General features: G+C 41.3%; 1 non-coding gene across 1 annotated transcript; it reads right to left on the minus strand.

Annotated features, from left to right (window-relative positions):
• Positions 1-12,976: 12,976 nt before the first annotated feature.
• Positions 12,977-13,081, minus strand: LOC125610602. Its single transcript, XR_007340607.1, has one exon. It is a non-coding gene; the product is annotated as a U6 spliceosomal RNA (small nuclear RNA).
• Positions 13,082-13,494: the final 413 nt, after the last annotated feature.

The following is a 13,494-nucleotide window of genomic DNA, read 5'->3' on the forward strand; positions in this document are numbered from 1 at the left end:
TAAACTAGTGTTAAAAATATTATTAAGCAACATTGTAGCATGTTACAACTTGATACTAATATTTACATAAACTTTACTCTGTGGCAGGAACTCTACCCAGTGTTTGACATATATTGATTGCATTTTTATGTAAGGGTATGACTTGTTAATGATTGAATGAATAACTTAGATAATATTTATAGAGAATTTACTATGTGTAGATATTGTGTCATTGTGGCTTGGAATGTGTCCCACTCGTCAATTTACATGTCAAATTCCTCATCCCTAGTACCTCAGAATATAACCTTAGCAAATAAGTTTGTAAATAGTTAAGAGAGTTCTAACGCAAGGTGACTGGTGTCCTTATGTGTGGGGAGGCTGCCAGCGCCTCACCAGGGGGGCCTTTTTCCTTCTCAGGAGGGCATAAGTCATCAGAGAAAATAAGTCAGAAATAATTTGTGAAGAACAAAAGACTCAGAAAGATAGTTTTGAAGCAGAATGTCTGATAGATCCAGCCCACACAGGAGCTGGAGCTGGACAATTGGAAAATGGCTCCAGTGGTTGCTTTAAGGGGGTACATCAAAGGCTGGTATAAGGTTTCAGGAATGGAGTCTTGCTTCATGATATCTTGCAGTCAGAAGGTTGATGGGCATCTTGGCAGGTTACACCCATCTCTGAGAGGCTGTGTGACTACAGCAGGTCACCCATCTCCAGTGCTGTTTGGGACCAGGCAGAGCTGAACAGGGCTCACAACGTGTCTGGGTGATCTTGGCCACAGGAAATTTCCACTGGAAGTTCCCAGACACCAGATTCTCCTATTCACTGGCTGTGATGCTGATTTTTGGTCACACACGATGGCTCTTGACACTGATGAAAAGAGGAAATTCAACATGGAGATGGATAAGCGTGGAAGGAACCTGGTGTGAAGCCAGGGAGAAAATGGGCATCTCCAAACCTGGCACAGACCCTTCCCATGTCATGGTCCTCAGAAGACCTTGACCTCAGACTTCTAGCCTCCAGAATAGTGAGACAATAAATTTCTCTTGTTTAGCCCTCTCAATCTCTGATATTTTGTTGTGGCAGCCTTAGCAAATAAAAATATCTGTTAAGTATTTTATAAATATTAATTCATTGAATTCATATAATCAAGCCCATGAGGCATGGAAAATGCGGGAGGGGAGTTTAAATACCATTAGAGCAAAGCAATCAACATAATCCAGGATCTGAAACATTCCACAAGGTAAATGATAATACTTCCCCCCCCCCCAATAATGGTATAATTTTTTTAAAGAAAGTAGAATTCAAGTTGTTTAGGAGACAATAATCACATTCAACATTTGGGCCTTGTTTGCATACTGATATGACACATCAATTGTAAAAATACATTTTTTTAAAAAAAAATTTGAGACAGTCTCGATAAGTTGCTGAGGTTGGCTTTGAACTTACAATCCTCCTGCTTCACCTTCCTGAGTTGCTGGGATTACAGGCACCTGCCACTGCACCCGGCTAAAAATATATCTTTGAGACAACTGGAAATATTGGCTGTGTACTAGATATGAAATGATGTTAAGGAATTTTGCCAGGTGTTACAATATCATCCTGGTGTTCATGTTAAAATGCATATTCTAATTTGTCAGTGAGGGTGAAATGCCACAATGCTGAGGATCTGGCTTAAGAAATCCAGAAGAAATTGTTTGGGACCAGAGGACACATAAATCATGGTTCACACTACTATTCTTTTACTTTTAACAGTGTGTTTGAAAACTGGGTTTTACACAAGCTGAGAGTAGAAGAGTGGTTTCTAAAGGCTAGGAGGTGGGGAAAATGGGGAGATGTTGGTTAAAGGATACAAACTTTCAGTTATAAGATGAATAATCTCGGGGTGTATGTCAGATCTGTTAGTCAGCTTTACTGACGTGACCAAAATACTCCACAGGAATAACTTAGAGGAGGAAAATTCATTTGGGCTTCAGAGGTTTAGTCCATGGCTGGAAGTGAGGTGGATCATCATGGTCCAATAGTGTGGTGGAGGAAAGCTGCTCAACTCATGGCAGCCAGAAGCAGGGAGAGAAAGGGGAAGGGGCTGTAGGGAAGAACCCTTTGAAGGCTAAGGCCCCAGACCTACCTTTTCCAGTCACATCCCACCTACCTACAGTTACCACCCAGTTAGTCCATTCAAATTACTGATTAGGTTGCAGCTCTCATAATTCATTCCTTTCACTTCTGAATATTCCTGCATTAACACAGGAGCTTTTGAGAGACACCTCATATCCAAACCATAATGGGGTATGAAGTATAGCAGGGGTGGTGATGAATATGTATTAGTCTGCTTTCAATCACTGTGACCAAATACTTGAGGTAATCAACTTAAAAGGAACAAAGGTTTATTTTGTTCAGGGTTTCAGAGGTTTCAGTCCATGGCTCACTGGATTCATTGCTTTTAGGCTTGTTTGAGGCAGAACATCATGTCAGGGAGTACAGGTTACCCCAAAACTGTTCACCTCATGGTGGCTAGGAAGCAAAGACAGAGAGGCTGGGATTCCAATGTACCTTACAATGGCCCCAATGACCTCACTTCCTCCCACCAGGCCCCACCTCCTAATAGCCACAGGCTGGCACTAAGCCTGCCTTCAACACAAGGGCCTTTGGGGGACACTTAACTAGTTTGTGGCAGTCATTACATAATGTGGACATATACAAAATTAGCCAATTGAATACCTGGAATATACAATATATACAATTAAAATCTTATAAAAACTAAAATAGCATATCACTCAATGTTTGGAAATGTTCATAATAAAAAGAAAAAATCTGTGGAATTATTATAGCTGTTTTCTAAGTGAAGAAGCTATAACTGGGCTGAGGTTGTGGCTCAGAGGTAGAGCGCTTGCCTACCAGGTGTGAGGCCCTGGTTTCGATCCTCAGCACCACATACAAATAAATAAAATAAAGATTAAAAACACATACACAGGGCTGGGGATGTGGCTCAAGCGGTAGCGCGCTCGCCTGGCATGCGTGCGGCCCGGGGTTCGATCCTCAGCACCACATACAAACAAAGATGTTGTGTCCGCCAAGAACTAAAAAATAAATATTAAAAAATTCTCTCTCTCTCTCTCTCTCTCTCTCTCTCTCTCTTTAAAAAAAAAAAAACATATACACACACAAAACTATAACCTAGAGAGAATTGGGAAGAGCTGAAGTATAATGAGTCAGTTTTGTTTCAGTTATTCCAAGTAGATATTTTAAAATGTAAATATTCAGTGGCAAGATGAAGATGCCCTCTTATCCATTCTAAATCAATGCTCCGAAATACTGTATCTCATTGCAAAATTGTTGCAGATTTCATGCTAATTTTTCTTTTGCAAAAAATGTGGGGGCAACCATTATATGAAGTTTTTTTTTTTTTTAAATTGTGCTTGTATTACTTAAAAATTGATTACTAAACTGTGTTTGGTGTAAGATTAGGATGCATAGAATACTTGTGAATGTATATTAAAATTTGAGTAATCCAAATTGACACACATCTTCTCTTCATGACAGTTTAGCAAACATTTTTCCTGTCTGAAAAAAGTTAACACGTTAGTTGTTATTGATTTATGCATTGTAATCTAACTATCACACTTGAGAAAATTTCCTGCAGTGTTGTGAGGTATGGATTTCAATAATTTAATCTTTTTGTCTGAAGAGTCTGCGATGCTATCATTGGTTTCATTATCTAATGCGTGGTCCTTGGCACCATTCACATAATTATGCTTAGTATTGCAGCACTCAGAACAAACCATGCAAGTAGGCTTCAGAATTATACTGACTGGCCCACGGGCTGAGAACTCTGGTCTTGAGGTTCACGGTGCAGGAAGGTAAGTACATATCCCCATGCCACTTATGGGTACATTGCTGCCCTGTTTAACTTTTCAGTAGTGTGACAAACAGAATTATACCGTGCGACGATTATGTGATAAAAAGGTTTTAAACAAATTTTTGGACTGAAAAACAGGGTGTGATGATTATGCAGTGACCATGATTATTTATTTATTCATCTATCTATCTATGTATCTATCTACCTATTTATTTATTTATAAGTACCAGAAATTGAACCCAGGGGCACTTAACCACCGAGGCATATACCCAACACTTTTTATTTTTATTTATTTATTTTTTAAATTTTGAGGCAAGGTCTCGTTGAGTTGCTTAGGGCCTGGGTAAATTGCTGAGCCTGGATTTGAACTTGTGATCCTACTGCCTCAGCCTTGGGAGTCGCTAGGACTACAGGCATGAGCCACCACACGCAGCTGGTGACAATAATTATTAGGTGAAATATGGCATAGAGGCTATAGTCACTCCCATTTCAGTCCTGGAAACAGGGGTTTAGAGAGGTCAGATATTCATTATAGAATGCTAAACCCAGAAAGACAACTCAGGTTGGGTTTTTTGACTTTTCATCAAAGGCAAACCAGATCCCAGGGCCAAGATGTATCACATTGAAAGTGGAGGATTTAGGGATGGGCTTCTGGATTGGGGTTCCCTGTGGGCTATCTCCCTTCAGTCAGCTCTCTTACCCTTCTGGGCCTCAGATGTCCACTGTGTGAAATGGATGACATGACTCTGTGTGCTAGGCCAGTCTCCCAGGACACTGTTAGGTGTGGATGAAATGAGACTCTGGTAAAGAGGTTGATTCCCTGCAAAAATTCCACAGCAAGGCTGCTCTCCTTTTCTGTCTGAGCAAATCATTTATCAGTTAGTGTGAAGAGGAAAATGTGACTAATGGGCCCCCAGAAGAGACCAGTTTGCAGGCCAAATGGGGTCTTGGGAGTTTCTTCGCATGTCATAGGATATCCATGCATCAGAGTTCAGCAACTTGAAATAAAAGGCAAGGGCATAGGGGACCCTGGGTGGTGGCTCTGCATTCCTGACGTTCTCCTGGCAGTTGGGTTGTAGATGGGACACTTTTAGCCCAAAGTTCTCAGAAGCAGCCTGCATTGTCCATTAGGGCCTGTCCATCCAGTTCAAGTTCACAGTGATAAATCTCACAGCCTCTAAGGGTCCTCACAAAGGTGGGTGTGGTGTGCTGATAGCAGGCATGATTAAGTGCTTTCCTGTGTCAAATATAGCAGTAATATACTACAAACAGGCAGTCAAGCTTTATACAAACTGATCTGGCCACTATCAGCTGCTCTGACATTTTATACTAATACTTAAAATAAATCTAGAAACAGGAAAGAAAGTACAGAATTATTGTTTTAAGCAGCCTGTGAGAGCTTATCTTCAAAGTGGCAGAGGTTCCATTGTATTCAGAGAAACTGCTCACTCCACTGGCGTAAAGGTTAGCCGCAGGGACTGCAGGGCTGCACTGAGCCAGTTTCCCATGTGAGTGCTCAGGGCCAGCTTCACAGCAGAGCACTTACTCCTGCCAAGGGGCTCTGGGCCATCGGAGTTCTCTTCTTGAGGACCTCTGGGCATACCTGAAAGCACCAGCAATTTAGAATTTAGAATTTCTCCTTAAAATGAGCAAAATAAACATGATTCCCCCATTGAAGGTCATACTGCAGGTCTGAAAGCATTTTACTTTCTAAAAATATTGGTTTTGATCTCCGATGTGGTCTTTTTTTTTTTTTTTGCGTATGTATATTTCACAGCTAAAAACTAAAGGAGGCTTATGCTATCCTGAACATTTTTTATTTTTTCTTGGTATGAGAGTGTAAGGGGGATGCACCCTATAGAAACCTAAGAGTTTTTTTTCCCCTGTTCAATTTTTTTTTTTTTTTTCTTTTTGTTGAGACAAGGACTTGCTATGTGGCCCAGGATGACCTTGAACTCCTGGGCTCAAGAGATCCTCCTGACTCAGCCTCCCAGTTAGGTGTGATACCATGCTCAGCCCCTACAATATTTTTTGGGTGGGGGAATTCCCGGGGATTGAATTCGGGGGCACTCGACCACTGAGCCACATCCCCAGCCCTGTTTTGTATTTTATTTAGAGACAGGGTCTCACCGAGTTGCTTAGCCCCTTGCAGTTGCTGAGGCTGGCTTTGAACTCGTGATCCTCCTGAGCCGCTGGGATTACAGGCATGCGCCACCATGCCCGGCCAGCCCCTATGATTTTTAAGAGAATATAGAAATCGACTAGCTCTTCCAGTAATTCTCATACTGGAAATACATTAGAATAACTTGGGGGAACTTTTAAAAAAGATCGATGCCCAGAACTCAGCATCAGAGTCCAGTGTAATTGTTCTGGAGGGTTTGGGGAATGAGGATTGAGGCACTGGTTTGTTTAGCAACCTTCTGAGGTGATTCTAATAGCCGACAGATGAGAAACAATCACTTGTTCTAATATTTCATCAGACAAAAGTGGCATGAGGGCTGGGGCTATAGCTCAGCGGTAGAGTGCTTGCCTAGCACTTGTGAGGCCCTGGGTTCGATCCTCAGCACTGCATATGAATGAATAAATAGAATAAGGGTATTTTTTTTTAAAGTGGCATGTGACAGATGGAAAGGGAAGGCTGCAGGCTCCCACAGAAAGTGAGAGGAGAGGACAGGCCAGAACTGATGCCCTGAGTTCCAATTCAGCAAACTTCATTTGACAGTGGGATTTATCGATACTCTTAACTGAAATAAATCTAAGAAAGGACTGAATGCCTTAGAACTTGGTTCATATTTGCAATTGTGGGTTGGATTTCTTCCTCATAGTTTTATCTGATAATTCCAATTAACTTTTCCTTCTATGAACATAATCAAAGAATATTTACTTTTATTTTACCATTTCTGGGAAACTTTTATTTCTTGGCTCCTCCTTCCTCACTCAAGACAATTTTGTGTAGACTTGATTCATGAAAAAACTGATGCTCATGTTCACTTTGTTAAAGTTGAACCAGTGACTGAAGATAAGAGAGAGAGAGCATAGAGTAAAATTGAATTAAATTGCATGGCTACTTGCAGTGCCACTTCTGATGGTAATCTGTAAGAATGAGAAAGTTACTTTATCTCTGGGCTTTGATGTCCTCATATTTTGGTGAAATTCTCAAAAAATACATGCAGTAAATGATTATGGATATCATGTGTCCAGGATTTTTTGGGAATAGTTCAATTTTAAATATCCTGTCTTTATATTTATATAAAAGGTCCCAGGAACTTCAATATTTTATAATCCAATGACATCTCCCAGATGAGGCCAAAAATGTTATAAAATGCATCTTTAGGGCTGGGGTTGTGGCTCAGTGGTACAGCGCTCACCTAGCATGCATGAGGCCCTGGGTTCGATCCTCAGCACCACATAAAAATAAAGATATCGTATCCACCTAAAACTAAAAAATAAATATTATACATAAATATTATAAATAAATAAATAAATAAATAAATAAATAAATAAAATGCATCTTTAAGGCTTTGTGCTTCAGTTTTTGATTTGGAGAAGACCAGGGGTCTGCAGATATTTCATAATGCTGGTGGCAGTCCCTCGGGGCTCTAAGATGTTGGGGAGTGGCACCTATTGCTTTGATCTGTCCTCTTCTGCCTGGGGAACAGTGGCTGTGGAGGCCAGGTTGACAGCACTGTGTGCGGGATCCCACTTGCTAGTCTCATAGACTTTGCCCAGCTAGGAAAATCTTGTAAGTCTCAGGGGAAGCCTGCTGGACTGCTTCTGTTTTGTTGGACAGATCCTGCCTCAGGTTTATTTGTACAAACAGCACCAGCAGACACCAGCCCCATGCCGATGAAAGCCAAGGGAGCACACCGGTCCTTCTGTCTTTACCTTGGCACCCAGAAGTCTTTACTGTGTAGCCTTGATGGGGGTCTTGGCAACTTTGGGAGTCTGAGCCAGAGCTGGAGCAAGGCTGGAGCTGCAGCCTGGGCCTGGGCCTTGTTTTGAGCTTTGGCTATGGTTTTTGGCTGGTGGAGCCTGAGAACATTGGTACCGTGGACACCAGCCAGCTTCTCCGGCTTGGGGTGGGTGATGTACACAAGTGGATTGTGCTTGCAGTTGACACCCTTTGGGATCCTGGGCTTAACCTCCTTTAATAGCCTTTATGAAGTCAGTTAATGGCCTTGGTATGTGCACTCAGGGCCTAGCGTTATTTGCTCACACCTTTTCTTTAGGCTTTTCTTCTTACACTTCTTGGCAAAACACGTGTTCCTCAGCAACTTGGGTTTTCCCCCTTCAGAGATCTGTGTCTTACTGAAGGGCATTTCTTGATGCCATTTCTGCACCATTTTTGCTTTTGATTGTGTGTGGTGTGCTTCTTGGGCTTGGCTGTGTCTGCACAAATTGCTAGCTCTGGAAATACCTGGGAGGGGAAGAGGAAGAGCCCAGGATGCTTTTGAAAGTCACTGCCCATGCTTCTCTCTTCGTGCCTTATGGTCATGCAGCCTTCCCCTCTCTCACTGACTGCTCCCATATTCCATCCTTGACTTCCACTACCCGTTCTGTGGGCTCTGGGGCCTTGCTGTCTAGATTAGGTCTGGCCACACACTGCGGTCTTCTGCCTGGTTGTCACATCTGCATTTTCATTGCCTTTCCTGCTTCACCTGTGTTTTCTCCCCATTCGTTATCCATCCACCTGCAGCATCTGGGCATGTTCCTCCCATGATGAAAAAAACAGAAAATTCCTTAAAGCCCTACCTTCCCCTTACCAGACATGGTGATGCTTACCTCTCAGCTTCTTTGTTTTATGCTCACTCACTGCACATGAGGTCACTAGTTCTCAAATGTGCCTGCATTTGGGATCATGGATGGTGGCATCCCAATCCCAGAGGTTCCTGATTTCATTAACCTGGGGTGCAATGGGAGCATGAGAATTTCTCTAGGCCCCCAGATCATTTTAATGTGCAGCCAGGTCGGAGAACCTCTGCTTAGGTTTGTGAACTACCTCGCTGTGGCCCAAACTTGTGTGTTCTCTCAGTTCTGCCTTCGCCGGGGCTGCTCCCTCTGCCTGGGTGTCCTTTCCTGCCTACTGCTTTTGGCTACCTGTCCACAACTTACTCATAAAAGGAGGCTACTCAAGAGTCAGTGTTCCCTATGAGGCAGGGCAGGCCAAAGGAAGGTTTGAGGGAGATTCCACACTTAGAGGGCCAGTAAATCATCATTTGTAAGAATATGAGAGGAAGGGTGTTACCTGGAGAAGGGAAAGTAAGGCCCTCTCCCATGGAAAATGGGCTTTGTCTTATAATTCTGGCTGGCTGTGATTCTAGACCATGTTCTCTAACACAAAGGAAGATTGGAAATGAGGCGCTCTGAGGAGCCTGAAGGCCATTCCGTTAGTGAACCTCTGTGTCCTTTATAAGTTCTTGGCATGACTTGCTTGCTTACTTCAACATTTACCTACATCTACATATTACAGAGGGGGTGGGTCCTCATACTGCTAGGTCTGATTGCTTTATTGGGCAGAGGCAGGGGGGAATGGAGGAGGTATTAAGACATTTTCAAAAACTGTACCCATCACGATGATCCCTCTCCAAAGATAGGAATAAAAATGGATTTTGCTCACTTCTTTCTATTTATGGAGCTAAAGGAGAGCAGTTAGATGATCAGTAAAAGCATCAGTATGACACTTATCATTTCCTTCAATTCTCTGATTGTATATATACATTTTTAAATTTACCATGTAGTTGTAGATGGACAGCATGCCTTTATTTTATTTGTTTGTTTTTATGTGGTGCTGAGGATGGAACCCAGTGCCTCACACATACTAGGCAAGCGCTGTGTTACTGAGCTACAGCCCCAGCCCCTCTGATTGTATATGATACTCTTCTTTTTCTGCTAGCATTTGACATTTTCATCTTCTGATTCATAAAGAATTTACAGATGTTACCTTAGAGGACTCTAAAGGACATATACACAAAAACCTAAGTTCATACAAGTAAAGGAGAAGTTTAGCTCAGCCCTAGTCCCAACCCTGTATTGTACACCGTTATGTGCAATCCCTTGTACTTACAATACAGGTTGCAATTCAAATTGCTGTGACTTGCAGATGCCATGAGTAATTTAAAGAGCACAAAGTCTGGAATCATTGAAGTCCCAACTCCATTGTTTAGTAGTGAGTGACCCTGAGCACATTCCTAACCTCTTTGTACTCTAGTTTCCTCATCGTAGAAATAGATGTGATAATAGTACACTTCTCAGAGGTTGGTGGGAGATTTAACTGAGTGACTCCTAGTGAAGCACTTACCTGGAGCTTAGTAAACACTTATTAAATATTAACTTACAAAAAAAGTGCTCAGGATATATATTTTTTTTTTCTGGCAGAGTCTTCATCTTCATGCTAATACTTCTGTTTTCTTAAAAGAGATTAGACTAAATGGTTCCCATAAATAAGATGCACGAGAAATAAAGGACCCCTGCCCAAGTCCAAGTTTCTGTATCTCAATGTGCTTGACCAACACGATGCTCATGACATGTGTTTTAGGTCTAGGAGTGACAACAGAAGCCAGTGGCTATAGGCCACTGAGCTGGTTTAGTGGCAGAGCTGTGATTAGCTTCTTGCCTACCATGTTTCCCCAAGGTCAAGTCATGCATTGTCGTCCACGAGTCATGCATTGAGCACAACTTCCCTGTTTTCATCAAAGTAGGTTCTAATTTATACCAGGTCACCCTTTATTATCCTATAGTGCCTGGAATTAGATGGATATCAGAAACCTCTGGCATTTTTTCCCCTTTGGTACCAGAGATTGAACCCAGGGGTGCTTAACCACTGAGCCATGTCACTAGCCCATTTTAATTTTTTTTTTTTTAAATTTTGAGACAGGGTCCCACTAAATTGTATAGGGCTTTGCTAAGTTGTTCAGGCTGACTTTGAACTTGTGATCCTCCTACTTCAGCTTCCTTAGTTGCTGGGATTACAGACATGCCTCATTGCCCCTGGCTTTATCATTTTTTAAAAGACATTTTATCATTTTATAAAAAACTTTATAACAAAAATTCAATTCAACTTTTTCTTAAGAGTATTTGCTATTTCTCATCTTAACAAATATCTAACTGTAGGGTTTGGGTGTAACTTGCAGGTAAAGATGATAACAATGACTACATGGTGTAAGGATAACAACCCATTAATTAGAAATGAGAGTATTGCACAGTTATTTCAAATGAATGGACCTGCAAGTTTACAAAATTTTACCAAAACAGCATTCAAATTTCTTGCTTGAAAAGAGAAGTGTTGAGTTATAAAGCTTAAGATATGGTGGATATCCCTTTGTTGTTTATTGAGAGGGGAAAATCCCTTGTAATTTAATTGATGCTAAGAAAACAGCATGATCAGATATGGATAACATCTAAAACATCTTCATAAAAAGGAAGGAATTCACCGAGAGAGAGAATTGAGTAACTTTAAGATATTTGAGATCAATACTGTATATACCAGTATGTTCCTTGCTCTCAAGTTTTTTTTTTTTTTTTTATCTTCTTTTAACTCATCAGCAGGCAGTGTTGGATGATGACCAGGCACATTGCCACACTGGGTCACTGATTCATCTCTGGGTTTTGAACACATTGTCAGACCAGGATAGGTTGTAATGCTCTTCATTTTTGTTGAAGCACATCATCACACTGCAGCTTCCTAGCATGGGAACTCTTTGGGTCTGACCATCATATATAATCAAACCACCTGCCAGGCGAACAGGGCTCACAGCAATCACAAGAAACAGTGATCACAATGAACTCATCAGGCACACACAGTCTGAATTTCAGCAAAGAGTGATGACATTGCTGAGATGGACATAGTTCATCTGTCCCTGATTAGGGAATTGCTTTGTTGTAACACCACCTGTAGAGCCAGGACAATGCTTAATAAAGCTGAGACTTGCAGCCTTCAACTGGATAGAACCTAACCAGATAAGCTTTGAGAAGATGCTTAACCTGATTCCCTCAGTACCTGCCAGGAAGTCACTGTAAGATTAGAAAATGTAATTACATCTGATAAAGTGATTGCCAAGACATTGTTTGAAGAGAGGGTTTAATTAGTCCTATTGTGTGAAGATTGCTGGAGACCTGGGCACCGCTGGTCTCTCACTTCCCACAGAATGAATCTGATTGTATTATATTAGAATGTTTAGAAAGCAGCTCAAAAAAAGTTCCAGCACTTTGCCATATATTCCATTCAGTGTAAACTAGCCTCCCTTTAACATGAAGTCCTTCCAACAGGGTTCTGGGCTCATTTAGGGATTCATAGGCTACAGGTTCTCCAGTGCCCCTCCATTTGCTTCTATCCATAGCACCTGCCTTCATGATATTAAAATTCTGAATTCATGATATTAAAATTCTCTTTCTCTGACTCTCTCCTCTGCTGGACTGAAAGACAGGCAGTCATTTATTTTGTATTCCCAGAGCCTAGCACAGAGTTTACCTTTTAAGACTCACTTCTCTCATGTTTGCTGACCTGAGCTAATAAACCTGTTCAGAGAAACCTTGAGTTTTCCTGCTGGTCAATATTGGAAAGTTAGGTGAGGTAGATCAGAGGAATCCCTGAGATCCCAGGAAGATGGGTTGACTATTAACTAAAACCCTGGAGGGGAGGAAGATGAAAGTGGGGGCAAATGCAGTGGAGAGGAGCCCTATTGTTGAAGGATATGGTTTACTCCCTGTTTGAACAGGAAGAGATTATCTTATCCACACTCTTTATTTCACAAATGATAAAACAGAGCTTGGATTGGTTCACATGGAAAAATTATATTTTTCTGTTTTATATATATATAAATGTCATGGGGAATGTGACATTTGTCATGTGACATTTGGTCATGAATGTCAGAAATAGCATACATATTTCTATTCTTTTACCATCAGTTAGAAATGAGAATAAAACTTTAATGAATCAGGAGGTTGGTTATAGATCTAAAGATTTACTGAATCTTAATTCTAATGAATCTTTAAAATCAACCACATAGCTGAATGCATAAAAAGCAGGTACTTGGCTTTAAGATATTTTTAATGGATAAATAAACACATTTATTTGAAGCTAGTTGTGTAGACTAGCTATACTTTTTAAGTTCTACTTAAGCCAGTGAAATATTTGGATATCATAAAAATATGGACTGCTTCATGAATCTGTGTGTCATCCCTGGGCAGGGACCATGCTAATCTCTGTTTTGTTCCAATTTTAGTATAGGGAGTGCCAAAGAAAGCACTGGCTTTAAGAAGATGTAACACAATTTAGAAGATGTCACCTTAGCCTTGTTCTTCCCAAATTAGGTTTGATGGAATGGTCTCAACAGGAGAAGTGTTTATTGTGGGATTTTGCCCAATAGATACTTCACCTCCCCTAACCCTATTTCCACCTTTTACCCCAGAGCTTAGATTTAATGGGCTCCTTGCTGGGCCTAAGCTCTCTCACCTGACACTTCCACCCCCAGTGAGGAAAGAAAGAAATGCAGAGGCTACAAATATGGAAAGCCCATCCCAGCTAGTCCGTGTAAAAAGATGGTGAGGGGTGTTCAGAAGAAGTACACCTGTTACCATTGGTCCTGCAAGGCCTATGCCGTGGACACAAGCTCAAGTACCATCCTTCCCTGAGTATTTGTAAACACAAAATCCAGATGACT

The sequence above is a fragment of the Marmota marmota genome, unplaced genomic scaffold (assembly GCF_001458135.2).
Source record: "Marmota marmota marmota unplaced genomic scaffold, marMar, whole genome shotgun sequence".
Lineage (NCBI taxonomy): Eukaryota > Metazoa > Chordata > Mammalia > Rodentia > Sciuridae > Marmota > Marmota marmota.